At 41.5% G+C, this 25,689-nt stretch overlaps 2 protein-coding genes across 6 annotated transcripts in view; one reads left to right on the forward strand and one right to left on the reverse strand.

The window, feature by feature from the left end:
- fynb (FYN proto-oncogene, Src family tyrosine kinase b) overlaps nt 1-25,689 on the reverse strand; it is a 92,436-nt gene that overhangs the window by 51,877 nt on the left and 14,870 nt on the right. For 4 of the 5 annotated variants that reach the window (XM_082505344.1, XM_082505340.1, XM_082505341.1 and 1 more), the window contains one exon: nt 19,057-19,125. The gene's annotated coding sequence lies outside the window, so the exon portion shown is untranslated. Of the gene's footprint in view, nt 1-14,941; nt 15,084-19,056; nt 19,126-25,689 lie in introns of those variants that run through there. The other variant, XM_082505342.1, reaches the window with a different exon arrangement.
- The window catches only part of ccn6 (cellular communication network factor 6), a gene marked incomplete at its 3' end in the record, with an annotated part of 68,208 nt that continues 55,625 nt past the window's right edge, over nt 13,107-25,689 (forward strand). The window contains exon 1 of the mRNA XM_082505373.1: nt 13,107-13,333. The remainder of the gene's footprint in view (nt 13,334-25,689) is intronic.

The raw sequence follows: 25,689 nt of genomic DNA on the forward strand, positions 1-25,689 counted from the left end.
ATTTCTCTGTAATAAACTCTCTTTTCCAAAGATGAGTGATTCCTCAATCAGATACAGGGCTCGCAAAATCGCTAGCCCGAGGTCCTGGGGCTAGAGATTTTTCCAGTCGGGCTACCAAAATCTATCTCTGCCCTGCCTGTCGGCCTATTGTAGGAAGGAAAAATATATGTCAATGCTTTTGCATTCTTTCGGAAATGTAGCTGGGTAATTATGTCATTGGCATCGGTGAGCCACTGTCAATATGTGACATATTGAAGTCGCGTTTGAATTTGCGCTTGTTTTTTGCTTTCACTTTGCAATCGCGTGAACTGTGTATAGAGAGCGACAGCACTGATCTGTGAGTGATGATAATTTGCGCACCAATTCCTCTGACATCGTCTTATTAATCGTTAGCTTACTATGCAAACATGGCAAGTGAAATCTCCCGCAGCAAGCTTAAACATGTGAGAGGTTGATCGCGCAGAGAATCGCTGAGCTTATGTGAGTGAGTGTGTAAAAGCATTTCAGTTCTGCTGAGCCAAATAAGACAGGTCAGGGTGAAGAAGTGACAGCCAAAGAAAAGCTTACCACAAAACGGAGAAGTTATGACAAATCAGACTATAAGGCAAAAAGAAAGTGCAGCTTTATGGTTTCATGGACAAAAGAATTTCTGTGGCTGCAATATGATGAGCTAAATAACCAGGGCTGCACATAAGTGGTCCGCAGGTGCGCATTCGCTGTCAAAATAAAAAACACGCACAAGGGTTAGGGTTAAATTTAAAAACTGTACTTTTGAGTTAAAATATATATTTATAATTTTAATAAATGACAAATTAAAAAGGCATGAACATTTTTTTGTATCGAAAAAATATCGAACCGTGACACCAAAGTATCGAACCAAACCGAACCGTGAATTTTGTGTATCGTTGCACCCCTAATATATATATATATATATTCAAGTATTCAAGGAGCTTTATTGTCATTCGCATCACATGTTTACATGAGGTGGAACGTGGAACACAACATTGAGTGCTAATACCAACTCTCTCATGGGGCATTAAAATGTCCATCTTGGCTAAAGGATCATTTTTCAGTAACAGTAATTGCAGGTCGGGGTAGTTGGTCAGCATGTCAGCGATATCCTTAGAACACACACTTGAGGTTCATTATTAAAATAAACCCATGAGTGCAAACTTTTTATTTTTGGCAGTGGTTGTGTATCATAAGTGGTCTAAGTAGTTTGAGGCCAGTGATGAAGAGAGGGGCTATATCAATCCCCAGTATGAAATAACTACACTTTTTAACTGTGAATTATGCAAAGTAGAGTCTAACAATAAAAATATAGAGAAGGAAAGTAGAAAATACATTCAAAGTATGTGAGTCCAATCGTAACCCGTCCTGTAAAATACAAATTAAGAAAAAAAAAAAGTTGATAGCTTACTACTAATCAAAGTCACAATGCAGCCTAACTTTACTCCTACATCACGAAAACTGATACTTTAGAAAATGTAAAAAGCAAAGGCACTTTTTCTTTGGTACTGTAGATACCATTGCTAGTGTACAGCATGTACAAGTGTTCTACTCTTGCTTTACATACTGAAGAAGAAGAAGAGGGAAGCCCACAAGCACAAAAAACTACAGATGGCATAGTAACAACTACACGAGGAAGATGGCTACTCATGCAGCTGCTACGATAGTGCTGCTCTGACTCATTGATAGGAATGGCAGCGTATGGAAGTACTTTGTGTTTAAGGGGGACCCAGGGATGACAAATGATTCTCAAAAGGCATTATGGGGTCTTTTGGAATAAGGAAGGAAATGCTTCCAATTTAGCAAATCACCTAATCTCCAGATCTGTCCGAAGACTTCAGTTGACAGTAAAAACATCCAAAATATCATCCTTCTTACATCATCCTAAACTGCATGCTACCTTTTTGTTTGATACATCTAGCACTGCCATTGTCAGGTCACGTTTTGTACACCAGGCTGCAATGTTTGCAATAGCTAACATAACATAATTATGCTAACATAATGTAATTAAAACAGTAGGATATTCTGCAACCATCCTAACATTTGAGTCTGTGTCCTGTAAATAAAATACAATGTTCATATTTTAAATAAATGTTCTGTCACCATATCTACATGACTGCTAAACTTCTAACAACCCTAAATCTCCCTTGTAAGTGGCTTTCTGGTGACCTGCTGGAGGTTAAGAGGTTATTTTTGCAGTAATGATGATAAATTGGACACATAGGAAGTAGAAACAAACACTCCACCTAACCTGACCCTATTACAATGACATCCCAAAGAGAGGATTTGAAAAAGACTGTCTACAGGCCGTGACTGTCTGTCATGTACAGATGAATGTGTTCTGTGTGATCAAAGTGTTCTCTCAATGCTCTGCACCAGAGAAAGAAATTCTGCAGATCAACACTTCTAGTGCCCTGCACAGGAAAGCCCTGCTGTCAAGACATCCTCGCATTAGCGAGCACAGCCTGAAGCTGCTGCTGCTGCTGCGCTGACTGCATTCTCAACAGGAAACAGGAGGAAATAAAACATTGTTAGAGCGTAATGCTGCAACTTCCCCAAGTGCTCAGCATCCAAGACAGCACGACAAATGCTAGCAGTGTCAGGGTCATGCTCTCTATTCAAATGCTATTAATAGAAAAACAGCTGTATGGACGATGATGAGGTAGGGGCTTTTACTTAGACTACAGGGAAGCAATATAAGGGCTTTTGCCTGATATGGAACACATTCACTGTGATAAAACCTGGCTGCTCGTCCTTCATGGGCAACCAACACATCTGAGCACACTGAGGAATGCTGTATTCAATTTAATTCAATGCAGTTTAGTTCAATTCAAATTTATTTATTTAGTGCAAATCACAACAACAGTTGCCTCGAGGTGCTTCATATTGTAAGGTAAAGACGCTACAATAATACAAAGAAAACCCCCACAATGAGACAACCTCCTTTGAGCAAGCACTTGGTGACAGTGGGAAGGAAGAACTCCCTTTTGACAAAAATAAACCTCCGGCAGAACCAGGCTCTGAGAGCAGAGCCGTCTGGTGAAGGCAGTGAGGAGAGGAAGACATGACACAAGATGTGAGAGCGATCCAGATATTAATAATCACCAGAGGTGTGGACTCGAGTCACATGACTTGGACTCGAGTCAGACTCGAGTCATTAATTTTATGACTTTAGACTTGACTTGAAAAAATGTTCTAAGACTTGTGACTTGACTTGGACTTTTACACCAATGACTTGGGACTTGAATTGGACTTGAACCGGTTTACTTGAAAAGACTTGATATTTTACCCCAAATATAAAATTTAACATGCATATTATATAGAGATTGAAAATGTGACGTCATTCACGGGTAGAACCGCAAAGGATTCTGGGAACTCGTGGCAAGCGGTACTAGCGCACGCAGGCTTTCAATTGAAATCAGTCACACAGCAATAAAAAGAAACACAAAAATGTCAAGAAGCTGTTGTATTATTAACTGCAATAGCCGGTCGCATGACAGCCACGGGAAGCCGACGGGTAAAGAGATCGGTTGTTATCGGATTACGTCGTTGAAGAGAAATTGTTCGAGCCATGTTTCCGAAGTAACAAAGACGCGACGGATGGTCTGGATTGCAGCCATTCAAAGATCAAATATAACGTCCCAGAACACTCCAGCTCACAGGTTAGTCTGCTCCAAGCATTTACACAAAGGTCAGTCTGCTGTTGTAGTTAATGCGTCATTTTCATAACATAATTGGTGATATAGGTTACAAGCAAGTCTGGCGCTGAACAGAAATTGTCGCGCTATGCTCCTTTATTTATTGTGCATAAATAGTGAATTGTCCTGACACAATATTGCGTTTCGCTTCTGTTATTATGGTACATTGACAAAAACATATACTTTTATTCACAGGATAAAACAGGTTTTTTGTATCACTAATTGCCCAGTACGATTACAGCATACAATATTATTGTCACTGCTACATTTCTGTGATGGGTACCAGAAATTATTTCCACTACTAATTAATTACCGTTGAGCTCAAAGGTCCTATTAATAAACGGTTAAGGAATGTGTATTTATGACGACGATTTGTGAGACTGGTAAACTTATGATACGTACGATGGTCTTTCGTTCTACACGGTGCATTTCAAGGTCCTGTACCCATCCGTCGGTAAACTGTACCTGGGCTTGTTGCAGTGACCTGAAGTTACTAAACTTCATGAGTGTGTGCACTCACTCCAAGAACCGTATGATTATAAATATGCATATAAATATGCTAAGATGAGATAGTTGACTTCATCTAACTAGCAAATGTTTTCCAGGCTACGTTGGTGATTCAGTTTTTTTTAATATGTATGATATTTTTGTCATGCGATTTTAAAGCCGGTCCTACAACCGCATCCAAGAATAACATGCAGCTTATCTCAGAACTGTCGGTGAAAATTATTCTTGGAGCTAGGTTTAATTGAGCTGCATTTTAAAGAGGTGCAATTTCACAATTTGTGTATATTTTCTAAGTTCACTATTTTGTCATGTGTTGAGAAAAACACAGATTTTAAAATTACATGGTCTAATATTTACATTTAGCATAACTGCAACATTATTTTTTCGTTTTTTTTTTTTTAAAGACTCGAAAGGACTTGAAATTCAAAGTTTCAGACTTGTGACTTGACTCGGACTTTTACACCAGTGACTTGAGACTCGACTCTGACTTGCCTGACATTACTTGAGACTTGACTTGAGACTTGAGGATAAAGACTTGAGACTTACTTGAGACTTGCAAAACAATGACTTGGTCCCACCTCTGATAATCACTAATGATTAAATGCAGAGTAGTGTATAAACAGATATGCTCAGTGCATCATGGAAATCCTCAAGCATCCTGGGCCTATTACAGCGTGAGTAAAGAATGATTCAGGTCAAAAGGATCTACAGACTTCTGAAGGTTTCCTGGTTTATGGTACAAAGATGTCACCAGTAAAAACACAAATTAGATAAACTGAAACAAAGAACTTTTCTTGAGCTGCAATTAAAAACAAACTCTTCAACATTTGACCATTGGGCGGTATAAAAACACAGACGTCTGAAGGTAAGTTTAACAGTTTCCTTGCTCTTTATTTGATCTCGTTTAATAAGCTAGATGCTGTGTTGTAGGGCTGCCACAAACGATTATTTTGATAGTCGACTAGTCACCGATTATTTATGCGATTAGTCGACTAATCAGATCATCATCCACTGAACGTAAAACTACAGCTTATTGCACCAGCAGCATCTGCTCTTATATAACTATCATTAGCTTACAGCTTTAAGCTTTTAAGGTGCTAACTAAAAATAAAGACAAGATGATAGTTTATTCAATTTTAATGAAATTTGCAGATTGTTTCGGTGAAGTTTAATAAACTCCTTGCTATCTAAAATATAACAGGACAACGGAGTATATTCTCCAGCATCTCACACTTCTGATAATCAGCTGTCTGCTTGACGTTTATTCAGCTGTGTAAAAACTATAACTTTAATCTCAGACAAACCGATTTACTCAGGAACAAATAAAATACTAAAAAAAAAAAAAAAAAGCCAAACAACAACATTTTTAATTTATCTAAGTGACTCATATATATTTAACCTGAGTAGCGAAAGACGGCGGTGGGTTTGAAAACAATTTGCCGGGAGTCCGGTGTTCTCACCGCGCTAGTGACCTAGCCCCCGGCTAGCTATCGAGCTAGTGGGTAACAGACGTCTCTGAAAACGTCGGAGCGCTTTTGAAAATATGTGGTGTCCTGATAAACTGAGCCGATATTTGAGGTTTACACAGCTACATTCTCGGCTGAAAATATGTTAAACGTTTATTTTGTGACCCAGAAAGAATAATAAGAGTAATATTAAAACTAACTAGCTGCCGCCATTGTTGGAAACTGAGCTGGGCCGCGCTATGAATTCTGGGACACAGCTGCTTCTTCTTCTTCTTCTTCTTCTTCTTCGGGGTTTAACGGCAGCTGGCATCCTTGTACATGGTGCTGCCATCTTCTGTTTCAGTCCGTTATTACACTCTTAAATCCTGCTACTTATTCCTGCGTCTTTTGGGATCTTACAAAGCTTCAAACGACGCGTCAACTATTAAATCAGTCGTCGACGATTTTGATAGTCGACGTAATCGTGACTAGTCGACAAATCGTGGCAGCCCTACTGTGTTGTGACACATTTGGGGCAATAGGTAAAAAGTCTGTTCTAAAACCTGCTCTAAAACTAAAGAGCTGCTCCATACAGCGCCCTCTGCTGCAGATCAACAATGCATTTCTCCGTTGGGAGGCTTGCACTCAAGACTTTCTGCTGCCTAGAAGATGCCTATTCAAGTAATGCATACCATCAGAGGTGTACATTTAGGAGATAAGCCAGATTCAAACCTTCCTTTACATTCAAAACCCATATCCTGCTACGCTACCACGATATCACAAATCAGACAGCAGAAGCAGTTCTAGTCCTCTGGAGAATCCCAAACAAGTCCCTTAAAAGAAACAGTCTGCTCAAATTAGCTCATGAATACTTTGACCATAACAACACAACAACTATTCAAATTTGGCTGATGGTGACAGGCAATAATGGTTTGATTCTTGTTATAATCACTAAGGCCCATTTATAGCGGTTCACTATATCACACCATAGCATGCTGTTGTCACCAGCTAATACATGTTTTTTAAAATCTATGCGAGATGTCAATAGTTTTGTGTCTACATAATACTTTGAGAAACAGAAACCACTGTATTTTAACAGCTGATATTCACTTTAATACCAAGAGGAAATATTTTGATAGAAGAAAATTTAACAAAAGGTCAAAACTCACAAAAACAACCATGTTTACTGTAACTAGTGGGTGATGCACCTTCCTGTAAATGTAAAAATGTGAAGAAGGTGCAACAGTCTGCTGAATCCTCCTGGCAGAGCGCTATAACACATTGACAGCTAGCTGAGCATCATCACATTATGACTGCTAGCAGGATGTGGTTAAAGCCCCAAATATACCTTAAAGCATGTAAGCTTGTAAGTTTCCATTCATGTCACTGACAATAAGGTTGTAGGGGAGCTACGTAATAATGGCTTAGGCATGAAAAAATATACTGAAAATAACTATTCAGTTCTTCCATTTGGAGGAAGGCAGTTTTGCTGAGGAAATGTCTTACCCGTCATTCTAAAAATAGGCCACAGAGGCCTACGTGCCCTGCTCTGAATCTCTGCATTTTACCTTAGCTGAACAGGGGTTTGACTGTGGCTCTTGTAGCTCGTAAGGTGTTTCAGGCAGCTGACTGACGTTTCTGTCCAAAGCTTGTATGGTATTCCTTCTCCATATCATATGCATCATATGTTTTAGTACAAAACAGCAACATGCATGCATCATGTTGTACACAGAGGACACATGAGTTTGAAAAAAGTAACAGATCATATAAAAAATACGTACATACAACCGTAAGAGTGCACTGAGTAAAACGCATTCTCATTGAAATGCAAATGATTTAGCCTAATTTAATTGCTGTATATAACTTCTTCGTATTATTTATACGTATCAGATACTTTAGCTCACTTAATGGCTGAGGCTTACATCATAAACAGCAAACAAGCTGGCGTTCAGGCCTCATTTTTCGCTCTCTTTGTCAGATTTTTTTCAGCTACCGCAAGATATATTTGGTTGTATATTTGCAGTGTTCGTTGTGGCATTTTGCCTAGACTGATGCTGCTTTCAGGGTGAGTGTGGCTGTCTCAGTGCAGCCACAAGTCCACCTTACACGGACGAGCAGATATGTGGTGGTATTTGTGCCACATCTAGCCCACAAAGAACTTGATGCCTGGACTACATTTGGCGCAGACGACACTTGTGAGAGCCTCAAGTGCCAGAAGCCGAAAACATTAGACCCAAACGATTATGTCCATTTGGGTGGCATCATAAGCCTTTATGATCTAAGTACAGAACAGACATGCATGGATTGCTTTTCAATCTGTGGTATCAGACTTGACAGCAAAGAGAAACCAATAAAAATTTCCAGACGTATGAATGACAGCTGAGGGTGACTTCCTATTTAGAGGCAGGGTTTTCCTTTAAGCAGACGAGCCACAGTCGCCCATCGCCAACCTGATCTGTCTCTCCGGCCCTGTTGCTAGGTTACCGCATTCCAGAGCACACTCAGTACTGTGTGTCCTTGCTCTGCCGCCAGAGTTGGGTCGGAAGAGTCTGGGACTGCAAATGACACAGCAACCGCGATGCTTTAGGAGCCTGTGAAAGAAGCCGACCCACCAAGGGATATTTTTTGGGAGAGAGTGTATAGAAAACTGCACGCAAGCGTTTCTATCCGAGTGAGTTTGTTTGTCACTGTGGCTGGGCGACTTCTGACATGAGATGCTGTGATCCAGCTGTGACTTTTTGCGCCAGTGTGTGCAGCTGTCTGGCTTAGTACAGCACGTTCCTCCACACACAGCTGTCTAGCAGCAGCAGCGTCTAGACAGCACCCAGACTCAGATACGCCCCGCAATGCACAGCGCCTCCAAAGAGGATTGTGTTCCGGCTGGGGATAATCTTTGAGGCTCATCATTCTTTGTCTTTGCTCGCTTTATGTACGTGGCTACACGCTCAAACACGCACACACAAACAGGGTTACACACCAAACTGCAAGGGTGCCTACAGCACATGCTGACAGTTTCTGATTAAACAATTTGCCTTTAAGCCACTTTGATCACTCAACAAAAACAACACACCTATGTGTATAGACCCTAATGACAAATTGGGGTCATTAGGGTCACTAGGTCTTTATATACCTCTCTGCATTTAATTATTTGTTATTATTAATTTCCAGCTCTCTTCCACAGAATGTCTTTGTCCTGTCTCCATCCACTCACCCCCAACTGGTCGTGGCCCTTCCTCAGCCTGGTTTTGCTAGAGGTTTCTTCCTGTTAAAAAGGGTTTTTCCTTCTCACTGTTGTCAAAGTGCTTGCTCATAGGGGGTCATATGATTGGTGGGGTTTTCTCTGTTTTCATCGTATTATTGTAGGGTCTTTATCTTACAATATTACAATTACAATTTCTTAAAGGGTAACTTTAAAAGTACATTTCTATTAAAACTTTATTCTCCTATATGTTAAATGCTCAATTGAATTTATTCCTCTCTGCAAACAGAAGACATTTTGCCTATGATAACAGGCCAGTCAGTTCAGTTCAGTTTATATAATGTCAAAACACAACAGCAGTAAGCACAAGGCGCTTCTTAGTAAAAGGTAAAGACTCTATAATAACAGAGAGAAAACCCCACCAATCAGATGACCTCCCTGTGATCAAGCACTTTGGGAACAGTGTGAAGAACAGGAAGAAACCTCTGGCAAAACCAGACACAGGGGCAGCACCTTGAGGTTAGTGTGCACCCAGGGATATTTGGTATACAGACCAGAGCAGCTAGGGATCGAACCACCAATCTATCAGCTTGGAAGCTGGAAGAAAACCAGCAAACACCTGCACTACCTCCTGAGCTAAGAAGGCTGATTAAAACCACCAGCCTAATGTTGTACCACTTAATGCCCTTACAATACATCTGACTAGTTGGGGATGGAAACCGGGCTCTTTGAAATGCTTCTTGATCAGGTTGTCAGCATTGCTTGGTTGCACAAGTGGAAACTGATGGCATATGTATTAATCACAAAACTGCATGTCAGCATTTATTTCTTTAGGCAACACTGCCGTATCATGTTTGAATTGTTTGAGGGCAATGCTGTAAGAGCACTGAAAACCCAACACTCACACAAATGCATACGTTGATGAATACAGGGTTCAATGTCTTACTCAAGGATTCTTGGACATGTAGCGTAGAGAAGCCGGAGATCAAAGCACCGTACATACTAATATTTAACACCTAGCAGAATTATAGTGCACTGGAGTGTCGCAACGATGACCTGTTCTTTGCAGTTTGAGGCTACATCAAGCAATAGGGCAGTGATGCTGAGTGACCGACTGACATCACTCAATCTTCAATCATTGTTCAATCTTTGATAAGCCGTATGGAAACAAACACAGGAAGTGTAGTGGACCTGGCTCTCTGGAGATGCCTAACCTTAGCTCAGTTGGAACAACATTGGGCATAGCCAGCCTCAATCAATACATCTATAAATGGGTATGTAAATGAAGCACAGATACTTTATAACATTATGGATCACTGTGCCAGTTTAAAAATGAGTTTCATCTCTCTGCCATCTGCATTTCACCTCAGAATCAATGTACCCTGTCTGGTGGAAGCATTAGTTCTGCCAAACCACAGCTTCCATTTTTTGAGGCAGACTTTAGGTCACCACGGTAAGTAAAGAGGCCAGAAGCAGGCCACAACTAATTTGCCCCCTGTTGCTTGCTCCATGTCTGCACTGAGGCTACCACACAGCACAGTGGGTGAGTTCTATTAAGATCAATCCACTGATAATGTCTAAAGAGATGCTGATGTAGCAGCAACTGATAGATGGGAGTCCTTTGGAGTGGCGAGTCAGCTTACTGCACTAAATATACAGTATGCATTCATTCTGGAAACACATGCAGTAGAAAACTGAGAACAAAAGACTGATATTGTCTTCAACTCAGAGGTTAAACTCTGCCTCACATCCAACTTCCCTTTCCTTCAGTTGTTTTCTCTCCCCCTTAGTGCAAAAGACATAGTCAGGGTTTACCACAATGTACTGAGCATTTTTTTTTTCACTTCTCACTATCTTTATGTTATTACACCTTTCTGCACTCAATCATTGAGCAGCTGACCTCTCCCATCAGTCAAAACACTGTGGTTAAAGTAGCACTAATTCCTGCAGGGCTGCTTATTATTAAGCTGTGGGCTGAGTCCCAGGGGGCCCGAGGCCAGCATATGGCTGGAGACCAACAGCCATCTTTATCCCCGCCCCCATTATAATTAAATCTACATCACCGCACTGATGGAAACTGTGGCTGATTACTGACAGGCCACACTGGATAGCATCATATCAAATTGGTCCTTTCTTAGTGTTTGACAACCACTAACCACTCAATGACCCAAAGTCAGTAAACTGTTAAATAACCCATAATGAGAAAGCTAAGGAGGACCTCGGGAAGCTGTAAGGAATGATGTCCCATTTCATGTGCTACATGTCGATAACTGAACCTCTGCAAAGTGATCTCTACACCCATGGAGACTGAGAGGTTTCTGCCACAGAAGTTTCCTTTGTTGGATCAATGCTCGTCTTGCCTGGGTGGGTTAAGATTAGGCTAATTTGCAAACCAGAAATGTTTCCAGCCCCGCCAGTGTAAGGTTTCCAGCCCTGCCATGGCCGACTGAAAGACTCTATTGTTGGCCTCCGTGAAGACGGGTCCATAATAAGCCCTTCGAAATGTGAGGGAAGGAAGCCCTGTTAAATCCAGAGCGTCCCACAGTTTCAGCCACAATATACCTGTCACAGCTCTCAGTGGGCTGGGCAATAAGTCTAAAGCTTGTCAGCAAAGAGCTACAGCTGCTGTTGTTTAGGATGTGTGATTGCCCCACCCTGCTTATTTTTAAACTAGCCCATAAAAAAAAAAAATCAGTGTTCATCTTCTGGCCATATGGTGGCCTAGTCACTTAATCTGCATGCCTACAGACAAGGAGCTCTCCCAGTTCTCTTATTTCTGTGCTTATCCGCCACTACATGCAGTTGAGATTAACAAGAAAGAAAAGAGGGTGTGCTGACTACGTCATCACGAAAAATACCCGTCTAATTTCACAAGGAGATGCGGGAAATAGGTGCGAGACATAAATTATTTAACAGATCCAGGGCAAGTCATTAGCATGCTGCAGCAGATGTGCTTTTGGTGGGCTCTTTAGCAAATTGGCCAGTCAGTAAAGCAGGATGAGGTTATGTTGCTATACCATCTGCACAGTAGGCGCAGCAACACACTGCTGCCAACATGCATACACAAGCTTTAAACTTTCCCAGTCAAACAAACACGACTGATCAGTTTAAGGAGACGCACTTCATAAACATCTTAATCCGAGACGAATTTCAGCCTTCTGCTTGTGGCCCCCGCCCACATGCCTAACCTCGATCACAAGCTTGGCTATGGATAGATGAGGGGTTAAGTAATATCACTGAAATGTGTTTCCAACCGACACTGAGTTCCACTCAAGTGAATGAGGGGGTGAAGCATCAAAAGAACTTTCTGAGGAGGTCGAGATAAAAACCACTCAGAACAGGTGGTCAATCATTCCACCTCTTCTATGGTTGTTTGATTTTCCACCTCCTCCTGCTTTGTTTGAAAAAAGAACAAAAAAGAAGAAACATTTCAGGGTAGGCAGATGAAGAATGGACCAGAATGCATAAAATTCTGTGCAGGCAGTTACTGGAAAGCAAACCTGTATTTTTGGTCTGTTTCACTGTTTGGGTGTACATCTCTCTCTATATATATAACTCTTGATATTCCTGTTACATAGTTCTGTAACCGTACGGGGCAATGCTGCAGTAGCAATAAAATGCACCAGTTTTTCCACAGACCAGAATAAAACACATCATCCTTCCCCGACACGTAGTAAAAGCACCCTGTGATCTCTGGGAAACGTAGGAAAGAGTCTTGAACAATAGAACAAATTATTTTCATAAGTAAGAAATGCAGTAAGTAAGAAACACACAGACTTTACTTGGCCAGTCCAACCAGGTATATTAATAAACAACAACACATATAGGGAGAGTCACATTATCTTTTTAATACATCTGGAATTGATTTACTGGGCTGGAGAAGTTCAACTCAGTGCCTGAAATTAGCCGACACCTGAAAGCCTAAGGTTGACAGTTTCGAGATGACTGCCAATCCGCAGGGAACACACACCTAACTCCAGGTGGATGAGTTGTAAAATAAGAAAAAAATACATCCATGTACAGCAGTTCTGAAGTGGAAACTATCCATAGAGGCCCAAATCCTTTTTGTACCAGGCTGTAAACATGCTTTAATGATGTAAAGTTGGGAACCTTTCAGGTCCTTTTGTAGCCAGGGTCAGGGTTGGTCTACAGGTCTACATGATAGGCATGTATATATATATATATATATATATATATATATATATATATATATATATATATATATATATATATGTATATATATATATAGGAGGGGTCCAACAATACTCGTATCGATATTGAACCGTTCGATACAGTGCTTTCGGTTCGGTACGCATATGTATCGAACAATACAAAATTTTTAATTTATTTTATCAACTTTCCTTCTGACGATGCTGTCTGTGTTGAGAGCTCAGTGTATCTGCGCTCGACAGTGCAGCCTAGGCAGAGTAGTCAAACGCAGATTCACTGAGCGCAGGGCAAGCTAGCAGACAGAAGTTAAGCTCTCCTTGCAACATGGCAAATTGAACCTCCCCCACCCTCATTCAGATCTGGTGTTTGGAACTATTTTGGTTTTCATGTGACGTATGACCCTGAAGGTAAGCGCGTCATGGACAAAAGTAAAACAGTATGTTGGATGTGCCGCGCAATGCTCAATTACATTGGTGGGAACTAGTGCGTTAGCGCAATTAGCTCGTTAACGTGTTGACGCCGTCCAGCCCCACGCACGGGGCGATCGGCGGTAGCTCGTTAACGGAGATTTGCCGTGTTGTGGCGTTAACGTCATTTCAGATTAACGCTGACAGCACTAGTGGGAACAAAATGAATATGACTGCACATTTACACCGACATCACCATAGTGCAAAGACAAGCAGACAAAAACAAAAAGCACGCATGCTACAAACTTTACCCGAGTCATTTAGAAAGCCGTTAGCACATGACTCTCCTTATATGTTTAATATGCTGCTGAGAATATAGCCCAGAAGAAGAGTATAGTATAGCTTTTATTTTGGAAAGAGCCATTTCTCTGTAATAAACTCTCTTTTCCAAAGATGAGTGATTCCTCAATCAGATAGATTTATTATTTTATCCCTTTGTTGTTTCAGCAACATTAAATTTAAAAACTGTATGTATATATCTATATATATATATATAGATATATATACACACACACACACACACACGTATTAAAAACAGGTACAACGCAGTGAGACAACAGGTTTAAAGTTTGTGACATCAGGGCTGCAGGCTGGAGTTTAGTCCAAAGGCATCAGATAATGTGGCTGCAGTAATGAGCTGTTTTTAGCTGAGTTTGACATCCACATCTTCACTTCTTACCTTGTATATGTAGGTTCCTTGGGCTTTCTTTAAAAAGTAACAAAATTACATCTCCCATTTAAATCAAATGAGTACAATTATATTTGTTCATCGTCAGTCGTATGTTTACATTTTAAAAACAACAAAAAAAATTCCCCACATCTTTTTAAAGAAAGAGTATTTAACCTTAATCATAAAAGTACATTTCCCAATGCTAGAAATTTGGATAACATAGTAGCCAGGTTTTCAAATGTGGTCTAGTGACGGAATCCGTGATTTGGCTATGCCGTATTTTGCCTGTAACAAGCAGTAAATTGTGTTTTTTTGGTGAACTTTGCTCAATTGGCTTGCAGCTGTTTAAACTTGTGTCACACGGTCCTACATACATATTCCACCAACAGAATCTAAGTATGTGGTTAAATCTGGTCAGTCAAGAATGATACTGATACAAGCTGCTGATGTAATGTGAGAAATAAGAGGTACATTTCCGTTAAAGCCCTAAGGTCTTGCTCAGATTGCTCATTCATTCCACTGCAGGGCAACCTGCCACTGCATGTGGCGAATAAACTTTGAACTTGAACTTGAACTTTAGTTTGATCAAAATTCGAAAACCAGCAAACAGTCCTATTCTAAAACCAAAAAAGTGTTCTACATATCTGGAGAGTCCATAACAAGTTTGAAAAGGCAGCCACATTCCCCTGATGATAATTACATTAACTGATAAACACATGAGCAGAATTCTGCTAGCACGGTTTCTACAAAGCAGAAGCTAAGACAGATCTCATTACCTGACTGGTACTGACTGATGATCCAAGGGTCCGGCGCACCTAGCTGACGCCTTAGTGTGGTCGAACACTACTGCTGCTGCTGCTAATTCACTGACATCTCCTCAGACACAGCACCTGAGGAAAGTTCTTTCTGTAAAGTTGGATAATTGACAGCCATCGAGTGGGCAAAAGAAGTCTGAGGCTGAATCTGCTACTGACGTATTATACTGAGGTTTCACAAAGTCACTTCAAGGCTGGTTAACAAGCTCAGAGAGCTAGTGTAGAGTGCTTCCTGTGTGTTCTACAGTGGGTATGCTTTAGTTTGCAGCCCAGATCACTTAATTAGGCTGAGGACGGAAAGCAAGCGGATGAAAAATGCCACCAGATGTGTCAATATAATAGAGTGGAGCTTAATGCTGTTCATTAGCGCCACCACTTCCACCCCCAACTGCATCTCCTTACCATCAGAAAAACTGGAAACCACAATGGAAGACTGAGGGCAACACCGACATTTCAGTGAATAGCTGCCCAGCCCACACTGGCATGGCCAGTAACAAGCTGGGAGGAGGAGCGGTTTAACAGTTAGCTCTTGAGATTTAAAGGCTCAAGGCACAAGTGTACATTTGTTCCATGGCTGCAAGTGATTGCTGAAATGCATATCAATGTCTGGGACGGGGACGACGTCACGATAACATGCTGTTGTAGCTCGCTTCTCTGTACAGTGCAGAAACTCTCTGAGAGACAGAGCAGAAGCTTGAAAACACGATTGGAATTGGTGACTCATTTGCTGTTTCTCACCAGCCTACAATCACACCCACTCAGCAAGAACACTGAAGCACAGACACACTCGCGAGCTCCATGCTCCCACCACGAGGATGCTCTTGATGTGCTACAGTTGAAGCTCTGCACAGCTTCTTCTGACGCTCGCTGCATCGCTCTTTCTCACATTTCAACCACCGCCTCACATCTACAGCAGAGGTTCTAAACAGAAAATGAAAAAAAAAAGACATGCCAAACTGTGACTCCGCTCTCCGACAAGCCCAGGCTGTACGCTCCATCGAAACATGCCGAAGCGTCACAGGAAACTGGGGTACACAAAATAAAGGAGCTATCAGAGTAAATATGACTGAACCTTGCATAATGAATACACTTGCTCAGCTGACTCCAGTTTCCTGGAAGAATGCCCTTGTTAAGTGTTTTTCCACTCAACCATTGATGAAATTTACCCCTAAAACCTTGCTCTCCATTTATAGCTACTCTTCTGCTGCTCTTCTGTTTTGTTTTGTTTTTTGTTTTTGCCTTTTTATTACAATGTGTCTCCTTTGTGAAAGGCTGGCTCTGGATTGGAAACTCCAACGAGGAAGAAATCACAAAGTCAAATGTTCTGGACGAGTCCAGGCATTGACATCTTTTCGGTACTAATAGTAGGTCAAGAACATCCTGTGACTTCACAGAAACTGCCCTGGAATATAATTTTTAGCATTTAGCACAGATAGGCCTTTGACACATTGTCTCAACCTCCACAGAGGATGAAAAAATACTAGTGCAATCTGATTTTCCACTCATCCCATAACTAGCATCACCTATTTGGTACAAGCTTTTACACAAAAGCTAGAAACATCAACTCATATCAGCCTACTGTTCTCATTACTCATCTTTACACATTAAAAACAGCTTTTAATATAATAAAGTTACATAATAAAGTATTTCTGTAGTTCTGATTTGACACCAGATCTTAATGTAACTGTGAGTTTGCAAAAAGACAATGACATCTCCCCTCCTCGACTTCTTTTTCCACCCGTGAAAAACTGGGTGTGAAACACTTGGCTTGTAAGTAGGGGACACAGTGAAATATTGAGACATTTTATATTAGCAAGTAAAGCTACAAGAAAAAGAAGAATATGTAAAAAAAGTTCTCTGTGCATATATGAATAAAACTTCTGCAAGGTCAAACATCCACCACCGATGTCATTTAAATTAAACTAAGACACGGTGACTGGCAAAGTGAAGATCAAGCAGTGCAACTGGCTAACTGGGGAAATGCTGAAGTTCAAGAGTAATTCTAGTATTTCAGTCTGTGAAATACTAGAATTTCACAGACTGAAATACCATTAATTTAGCCTTAATTTTCGACTTCCATTGTGGTTCATTTAGCTTCATTTAGGCTGCAGGTAAGTTTCCATTAAGATAAAATGACTTTCCGTTGTCTTCTTAATGATCTACAGGGTCATCCACTGTTTTTACATATTGAATTTCTACAAAGCCAGTTACAAACAAATTTGCATGAGTATATGAATAGGACATGTTAAGGTCAACAGTGAAAAAATTCCTGTATGGAGATCCTCAATTAAGTTGAAACAGCTAAATATATAAACATATATTTCAATTGAATTCAATTCAATTTTATTTATATAGCGCCAATTCACAACAAAAGTCGCCTCAAGGGGCTTCATATATTCATATATGAAAAATTTCCAAGTCTATCTTAAGTGGACAGTGAAAAGTTAAAGGATAAAGCATTCATAAGAACCATTAATGGGAAATGCAGCAACCTGAATAATCATGTAAGGCACATCCATCTGAATGCTACAGAAATCCTTTGATATACGCCAGTCCTTCCATCTTTATGTTTTTATCCTATTTTCATGCTCCTCTCTGGTGGTGCTATCCACTACAAAGTTCTTATAAATACTAATACAAAGGGTTTTTTAACCTCTGGACCTCCAGAACTACAACTTCAAGACATAAACATGTGACATTCAACCCTTGACTTAAACATTTGTGATCACAGTAGGAATCCCAATGAAGTACATGCTTTAAAAGTCAACTCCTGTCCTTTGTCTCTGCAGATCCTGGACTCCTGAACATCAAGGTAGACATAGACGTATGTTTCTACGCAGTACAATGGACTTTGCAATGTTTCTTCTAGATTTCAAGAAGCAATATCAGGTTTACTGTTTACAAAGTTTTACTGTTTATGTTAAGTGAAAAGCATTGAATAAATTAAACAATTTGAATTCTGTATCAGTCCAGTGCGGCCAGTTCGGTCCAAGTGTATGAACGAATAACGACAACGGTAACGATACTAGAGTACAACTTTTATTGCGCCATGCATCTCAGCTCAGTTATAGTAGTTGTTAGCCTCAGGCAACCACAGTACAACGTTAAACAATGATCAAAGGCAGAGTCTAATGTCAGTTATGCTCTTTTCTAACTCTCTGTCATACATGATGGGGGCTCTCTTATCAGCACTTTCTACCATTCCCACATTGTCATTTATCAGATCCCTCCTTCACAAAACCCACACAAAGGAACAAAGTGCATTTTTTATGCAACATTGTGCTCACTTAAAAAACAAAAAAACAAAACGTATCACGTGCTTGTGCACTGTGGACTCCAAGAAGGAAACAAAGAACACAGTGCTGCTGCTGGCTGTCGAAAACCAATCTAATATAAGTGCCGTCATGTTCCAGTCTAACCTAGCAGCCACACTCGGATTAGGAAATAATGGGAACATGTTTTTTTCCGCTGCAGTTTTACCCCCGGATATATGCAGCATGGGACTAAGAGAACAGACACACACACACACAGGACTGATGTGTCAGAGCTGAGGAGAGGTTGCAGTGGGCACCGGCTGACCTTACCTTTACTCCCACAGGAATTTTTCAGGTTGACCTTAGTGCTGTACTGCGTATTAAAGATGGCAGCAGCAGAAATGGAGGTCAAGAAGGAATCCAACACTTTAGCTTTTAGCTGGTGGCAGCTGTTGACCTGCAGGTCAGACTTGTAACAACATCAGTGGCGCACCACTATTACGCTGCACGCCCCAAGCTAACGCACCACAGGTATGAGCGCCTATTTGGAACAGCAGGTTAGCTTGTGGCAACTATCTCCGCTTCATGTGTACGCATGTGCTTTAATGCATGTGTGTGCGCTTGCTCTAGTATCCTTATGACCCACATCCATTGAAGGAAAATCCTCCAGAATGAGCAGGTTTTGTGGGCCATCTGCTATGAGGTTATTTTCACATGGCAGTGTGTGTGTGTGTGTGAGCAAGAGAGTAAACACGGCCGAGTTCATCCACAAGTGTGTTTGTGTCAGCTTACAAATGTCCAGTGGAGTGTGAAGACTCATACCTCGGGTTTTCAGCGTATCAGGATCTTTATTTCCTCCACATTGCGTTGTGCTTCGCCAAAACAGAGGCCCTGCGGAGACACACAGAGGCTCAATTATTCATTGTTGCGATTCAATAAAACATGAATATCAACTGCGTATGTGCCAGACCTCGTCATTCACGATAGTCTGCGGAAAATGGGTCTTATACACATACACACACACAAAAGACACAAAACAAAACAAAGCAGCAGATGTGTCCAGCTGGAATGAATGACCTCGATCCAATTAGCAGAACAGAAACTGCAATCCCCCCTTACACAGCAGCATGGCGGCACTGTATTTGTGACATTCAACTAGTCAACAACAGGTTAGTGTGAAGGGTGCAGGAACTGCTGGCTTTAATCACAGGCCTGTGTGGTGGCCCCATTTCTGACAGCCTCTCCAGCAGGTGCATTCTGGAAATCTATTCATTCACTCGTCCAGGTGCAAATGAGACGATGCTGCTAAATGTAGGACATCATCCCTCACTGCCATCTGCCACTGAATGAGGCTTGACTGCATTCTAAGCATGAATGATGCTGGAATAAGAAAATGTTGCTTATAATAATACAGTCTAATGCAACTTTACTAGTGTTTGTAGCTCTCACTGCATTTTTTAAAGTTACAACTTGATTTCCACTTTTGTTCTGTGCTTCAAACTGCCTCAGAGGAGGAGGGATTTTTTTAATGGGGTAGCACAGGGTGGGGAGCACAGGAAATGAGGAAATAAATGCTATGTAGAAAACATAACATTTATAGTTTTCTACATGCCTATTTACGTCCACAGACTAATAAACCTTCACTCTTCATGTGAATCCAGCAAGACAGGAGGAGGATCTGACTTTTTGGGCATCGCCGTCCTGGGATTGGCTACGATTTTTCAGGCTCCTGTGCCCTGTTATTATGTAAAGAGTGCCACTGCTTAAGCTACTGAAATTATTTTCTATTGAACAGCTTTTGCAACAAAAGCAACTTAAAGTGCCTAAAGTAAAACACACATACAGTACTGTGCAGCCACCTCTCAATTTGGTAAATTTTATGCAGTTATTTTATATAGGTGCATTCCACGTGTTTGCATGTTTATTAAATTTAGGATGCATAATATAGGGCAAAATAAAGGTTGTACAGAAAAGAAAAAAAAGGTTGTACAGAAGAGCTTGAAAGTCCATATTTGATATATTTAAAGTCTGTATTATAACGGAATACTTCTCCTGGCTTCCCTAGTAGGAAATTCTGCTCCTTGTCATTTACAGATGGCTTTAGACTGAACATATGTACAATTTTCCCCTCTTAATAGCTATCAGGGAATCACTTTGTTGGTGCAAAAAATACAATTTCAGTGTCAAATTGCATTACTGTTTGCATTTTTCATAGATTCAACTTGCTAGATTTTCTGTTATGTGTTGACCAGATGCTGGTTCATTGAGTTGTCAATAACAAAAATACAACTCAATACTTTGTAACATAACCTTTGTTGGCAGTAACAGAGGTCAAACGTTTACTATAGGTCTTTACCAGGTTTGCACACAAAGTAGCTGGTATTTTGGCCCATTCCTCCATGCAGATCTTCTCGAGAGCAGTGATGTTTTGGGGCTGTCGCCGAGCAACACGGACTTTCAACTCCCGCCACAGATTTTCTATGGGGTTGAGGTCTGGAGACTGGCTAGGCCACTCCAGGACTTTCAAATGCTTCTTACGGAGCCACTCCTTTGTTGCCCGGGCGGTGTGTTTTGGATCATTGTCATGTTGGAAGTAGAGCTGGACGATATGAGATTTTTTCATATCACGATATGTTTTTTTCATTTCAGGCGATAACGATATCTATCACGATATAAGCCAAATAACTATATTTGTAAGATTTAAATGTGCCGTTGCTCACAAGTAAAATGTGAAATAATCAGCAGCTTGTTTTTATTTAAATATTTATTTCCCATAATAAGTTCAACAGGGTAGATGTACTTAAGGAACATGAGACTTTTTCAGATAAATAAAGGCAAATATTGCAAACTACACAAAAGGCAGCCGCTAAAGCGTTTAAGTTTCAAAATAGAACAAACGAAACAGACTAAATTGTCAATTCCACTTAGAAACAAAATATTAATTCTAAAAATAAATCTTAGTTTGTTTTACAGAAGAACAGACAAAACTGACTAACTTTTGTCAGTATCAAATAAACTGAGAACTAAAAGGAAATTCTCAATCTCTCCTTGTTGTATAGCTTAGCTTTTCAAACAGTTTTAACAGTTACTTTAGTCTGACAAAAGCCGAATGACGAATTAGCGCTTCCAGTCAGAGACTGAGGCTACGTCCACACGTACACGGGTATCTTTGAAAACTGAGATTTTCCGTTTTCGTTTTAAAAAATAATCCCGTCCACACATAAAGGCAGAAATGAAGGAAAACGCTGCTATGAACATGCCAAAGCAGCAGGTGGCGCTAGATTCCTAACCGTGCCGAAATGTTGGCCAATCAGAAGTCTAGAAGCCTCGGTGGGAAAAAGTAAACAAAGCTGGGGCATAGAAGCAGAACCGAGTCGTATGTGTGGAGGGACAGTAACTTTGTGTATATGTAAGCATTTAAACACTGCAGAGAGTAGAATTAACAGTAACAGTATTGTAGAAATTCATTTCACCGAAACAATAACGTGGCGCACAGTGTGACGCATGCACCAGTTTATTGTATTTCCAGACTTGCTTTCGGCACAATTTACAGTGCACGCTACTCTGTTTTTTGTCAGACTTGAAATAGCCGAAATACCTTCACACTACGGAACTTCTATGGCTCTTCCGTTCGACAATCTCTCCGGCATTGGAACCATCATCTGTTTTCTCTTCGGTCACGCTCGGTTGATTTTTCTAGTTGGCACACTCATTTCCTCCATTACGCGCTGGCTCCATTACCCGCTGGCTGCTTCCCAAACAAACACACGTGCGGCTTGGCACTTGTGCTGTACGTAACAAGTCACGCGACGTGATGCTGCGGCTGTGATTGGTTCGGCTCTGCGCTACTTAATTTGGATTGGCTGACCTTTTTTTTTTTTTTTTCTTGAGGACAAGAGCGGCGAGGTCTATCGCGATAGCTTAATTTCTCTATCGAGTCAAAGTTATATCGCGATACATATCGTTATCGTTCTATCGCCCAGCTCTAGTTGGAAGACCCAGCCTCGTTTCATCTTCAAAGTTCTCACTGATGGAAGGAGGTTTTGGCTCAAAATCTCACGATACATGGCCCCATTCATTCTGTCCTTAACACGGATCAGTCGTCCTGTCCCCTTGGCAGAAAAACAGCCCCATAGCATGATGTTTCCACCCCCATGCTTCACAGTAGGTATGGTGTTCTTGGGATGCAACTCAGTATTCGTCTTCCTCCAAACACAACGAGTTGAGTTTATACCAAAAAGTTCTACTTTGGTTTCATCTGACCACATGACATTCTCCCAATCCTCTGCTGTATCATCCATGTGCTCTCTGGCAAACTTCAGACGGGCCTGGACATGCACTGGCTTCAGCAGCGGAACACGTCTGGCACTGCGGGATTTGATTCCCTGCCGTTGTAGTGTGTTACTGATGGTGACCTTTGTTACTTTGGTCCCAGCTCTCTGCAGGTCATTCACCAGGTCCCCCCCGTGTGGTTCTGGGATCTTTGCTCACCATTCTCATGATCATTGTGACCCCACGGGATGAGATCTTGCGTGGAGCCCCAGATCGAGGGAGATTATCAGTGGTCTTGTATGTCTTCCATTTTCTGATGATTGCTCCCACAGTTGATTTTTTCACACCAAGCTGCTTGCCTATTGTAGATTCACTCTTCCCAGTCTGGTGCAGGTCTACAATACTTTTCCTGGTGTCCTTCGAAAGCTCTTTGGTCTTGGCCATGGCAGAGTTTGGAGTCTGACTGTTTGAGGCTGTGGACAGGTGTCTTTTATACAGATGATGAGTTCAAACAGGTGCCATTCATACAGGTAACGAGTGGGGGACAGAAAAGCTTCTTACAGAAGACGTTACAGGTCTGTGAGAGCCAGAGATTTTCCTTGTTTGAGGTGACCAAATACTTATTTTCCACCCTAATTTACAAATAAATTCTTTACAAATCCTACCATGTGAATTCATGGATTTTTTTTTCACATTCTGTCTCTCACAGTTGAAGTGTACCTCTGGTGCAAATTACTGACCTCTGTCATCATTTTAAGTGGGGGAACTTGCACAATCGGTGACTGACTAAATACTTTTTTTGCCCCACTGTATATATATGTGTGTGTGTGTGTGTATTGTACTGAAGAGAGAGCTGAGTGTAAAATGGAAGCTCTTGGCTCTTGATTTACCGGTCGATCTACTTCCCTACCCTTAGATTAGATTAGATTAGATTAGATTAGATAGAACTTTATTAATCCCTCGGGTGGGTTCCTCTGGGAAATTCGATTTCCAAAAAAGCACAGCACCGACAGAAGTTACAGAGTTACAGAATATTATATAAAAAAACACCCAGCGCGCCCCTGCGGGCGGTTTATCCTTCAAGCTCGGGTCCTCTACCAGAGGCCTGGGAGCTTGAGGGTCCTGCGCAGTATCTTAGCTGTTCCCAGGACTGCGCTCTTCTGAACAGAGATCTCCGATGTTATTCCCGGGATCTGCTGGAGCCACTCGCCTAGCTTGGGAGTCACCGCACCTAGTGCTCCGATTACCACGGGGACCACCGTTACCTTCACCCTCCACATCCTCTCGAGCTCTTTTCTGAGCCCTTGGTATTTCTCCAGCTTCTCGTGTTCCTTATCAACAAGGTCCGCGTCAGGTGTTGAGGAACCAGGGCACCCTGACGAAAAGTGGGCTACTGGAACAAGAAGGCATCGGTGGGCAAGGGACGAAAACAGGGCGTTGTTGGAATGCTACTACGCAAGTAACCCCGGCGGAAGGGGCTACATGAATAGGATGAGGGACCTATGGATTCTTCGATACCCAACATCCACAATGACGGCATATATATATATATATATATATATATATATATATATATATATATACACACACACACACACACATATATATAAATACAGAGACACCTTAGCTATGGTCACGAGCTGTGGGTAGTGACAAAAAGAATGAGATCGCGGATACAAGCGGTGGAAATAGGTGGCTAGCCTCTCCCTTAGAGATAGGGTGAGGATTTCAGCCATGAGCGAGGGGTTCAGAGTAGAACAGCTGCTCCTCCACATCAAAAGGAGCCAGTTGAGGTGGTTCAGGCATTTGACAAGGATGCCTCCTGGGAGCCTCCTGGGTGAGGTGTTCCAGGCATGTCCCATCGGCAGGAGGCCCCGGGGCAGACCTGGGACACGCTGGAGAGCTTAAATCTCTCGGCTGGCCTAGGTATGCCTCGGTGTTCCTCTGGACAAGCTGGAGGAGGTGGCTGGGGAGAGGGAGGTCTGGGCTTCTCTGCTTAGGCTGCTGCTCCCCTCAATCCCAGCCGGCACAAAGCAAGAGCCAGAGTACACCTTGGACAGGCCAAAACAGAGACAGAAAACCATTCACATTCATAGCTACAGCCAACTTTGCATCTTCAGTTAACCTAAGCTCAGGCATGTCTTTGGACTGTGGGAAGAAGCCAGAGCAGCCAGAGAGAGCACATGCAGACAGGGAGAACACACAAACTCCACACAGAAAGGGCCTGGCCAGATGGTGGATTCAAAACCCAGACCTTCTCGGCAGTGCCACTCAGTAATAAGTATTATAATATGGGTTTTGGTAAGTTTTGTGAAAACTCAGCCTAAAAGTATTTAAAATGAGTTTTTATCTTTTAAGTCAAATTTAAATGAAACCAATGAATGAAATCCATGGAAGCCATAAGTGGAAAAATGTAATACAACAGCTTTAGACTTTCTTGTCACCTTCAATCATTCAAATTCACTTTATTCTGTTCCTCTGTCTGTTTGCAGCTCATTTTCTTTTTTCTTTGGTCTTAGCTACATATTGTCCCCAGGTATGATAAGGAGAGGAGCGTGACCATGTATGCCCACTCACACAGACTGGTCCACATCCAATACTCAGATCTACCTTTGACTTGTCTTAATACATTAGATACTTTTGAGGTTGCTGAAGTTTATTATAGTTCCACACAGCGTACTTTCCTACCACCTGTAGTTAAAGAAAAACCCATGTATTTTGCTCACACACACTGGTTATAAAAGAAAACAGAGGCTCTCTTTTGTATCTACAATGCTAGCACCAAGCTCTTCTTGCATTCATTTGTTAACTCAAAAGTGCAGGGAGCAAAAGTGCGAGAAATAAAGCACACACAGACCATTTCTGACACGCTACTTTTCTTTTTTTCCCCCACAAGTTAATCTCCACGCGGGCGTGAATAAACTTCGCAGTGGTTGCCAGATCTCTGACTGACAGCGGAATTACACAGTGGAGTGATTGTGTGGCAGCAGGGCTGGGGTTAACTGCGTGGCGCTCCTCCTAACTGCCCTTTATTTACAAAAGACGCACTGTTGCTGCTGCCAAAATATGTTAGAAGCCATTAGCTGCTGATCTGACTTTAAAGCTCAGTCCTGCTAATCTAATTTAATCTGCCTCTGTGGCTTTGCTGATTGCTGGAGCGGATCAACGGTGACACTACAAGTG

Source organism: Aulonocara stuartgranti, assembly GCF_965226115.1.
Source record: "Aulonocara stuartgranti genome assembly, chromosome: 15".
NCBI classification, from domain to species: domain Eukaryota; kingdom Metazoa; phylum Chordata; class Actinopteri; order Cichliformes; family Cichlidae; genus Aulonocara; species Aulonocara stuartgranti.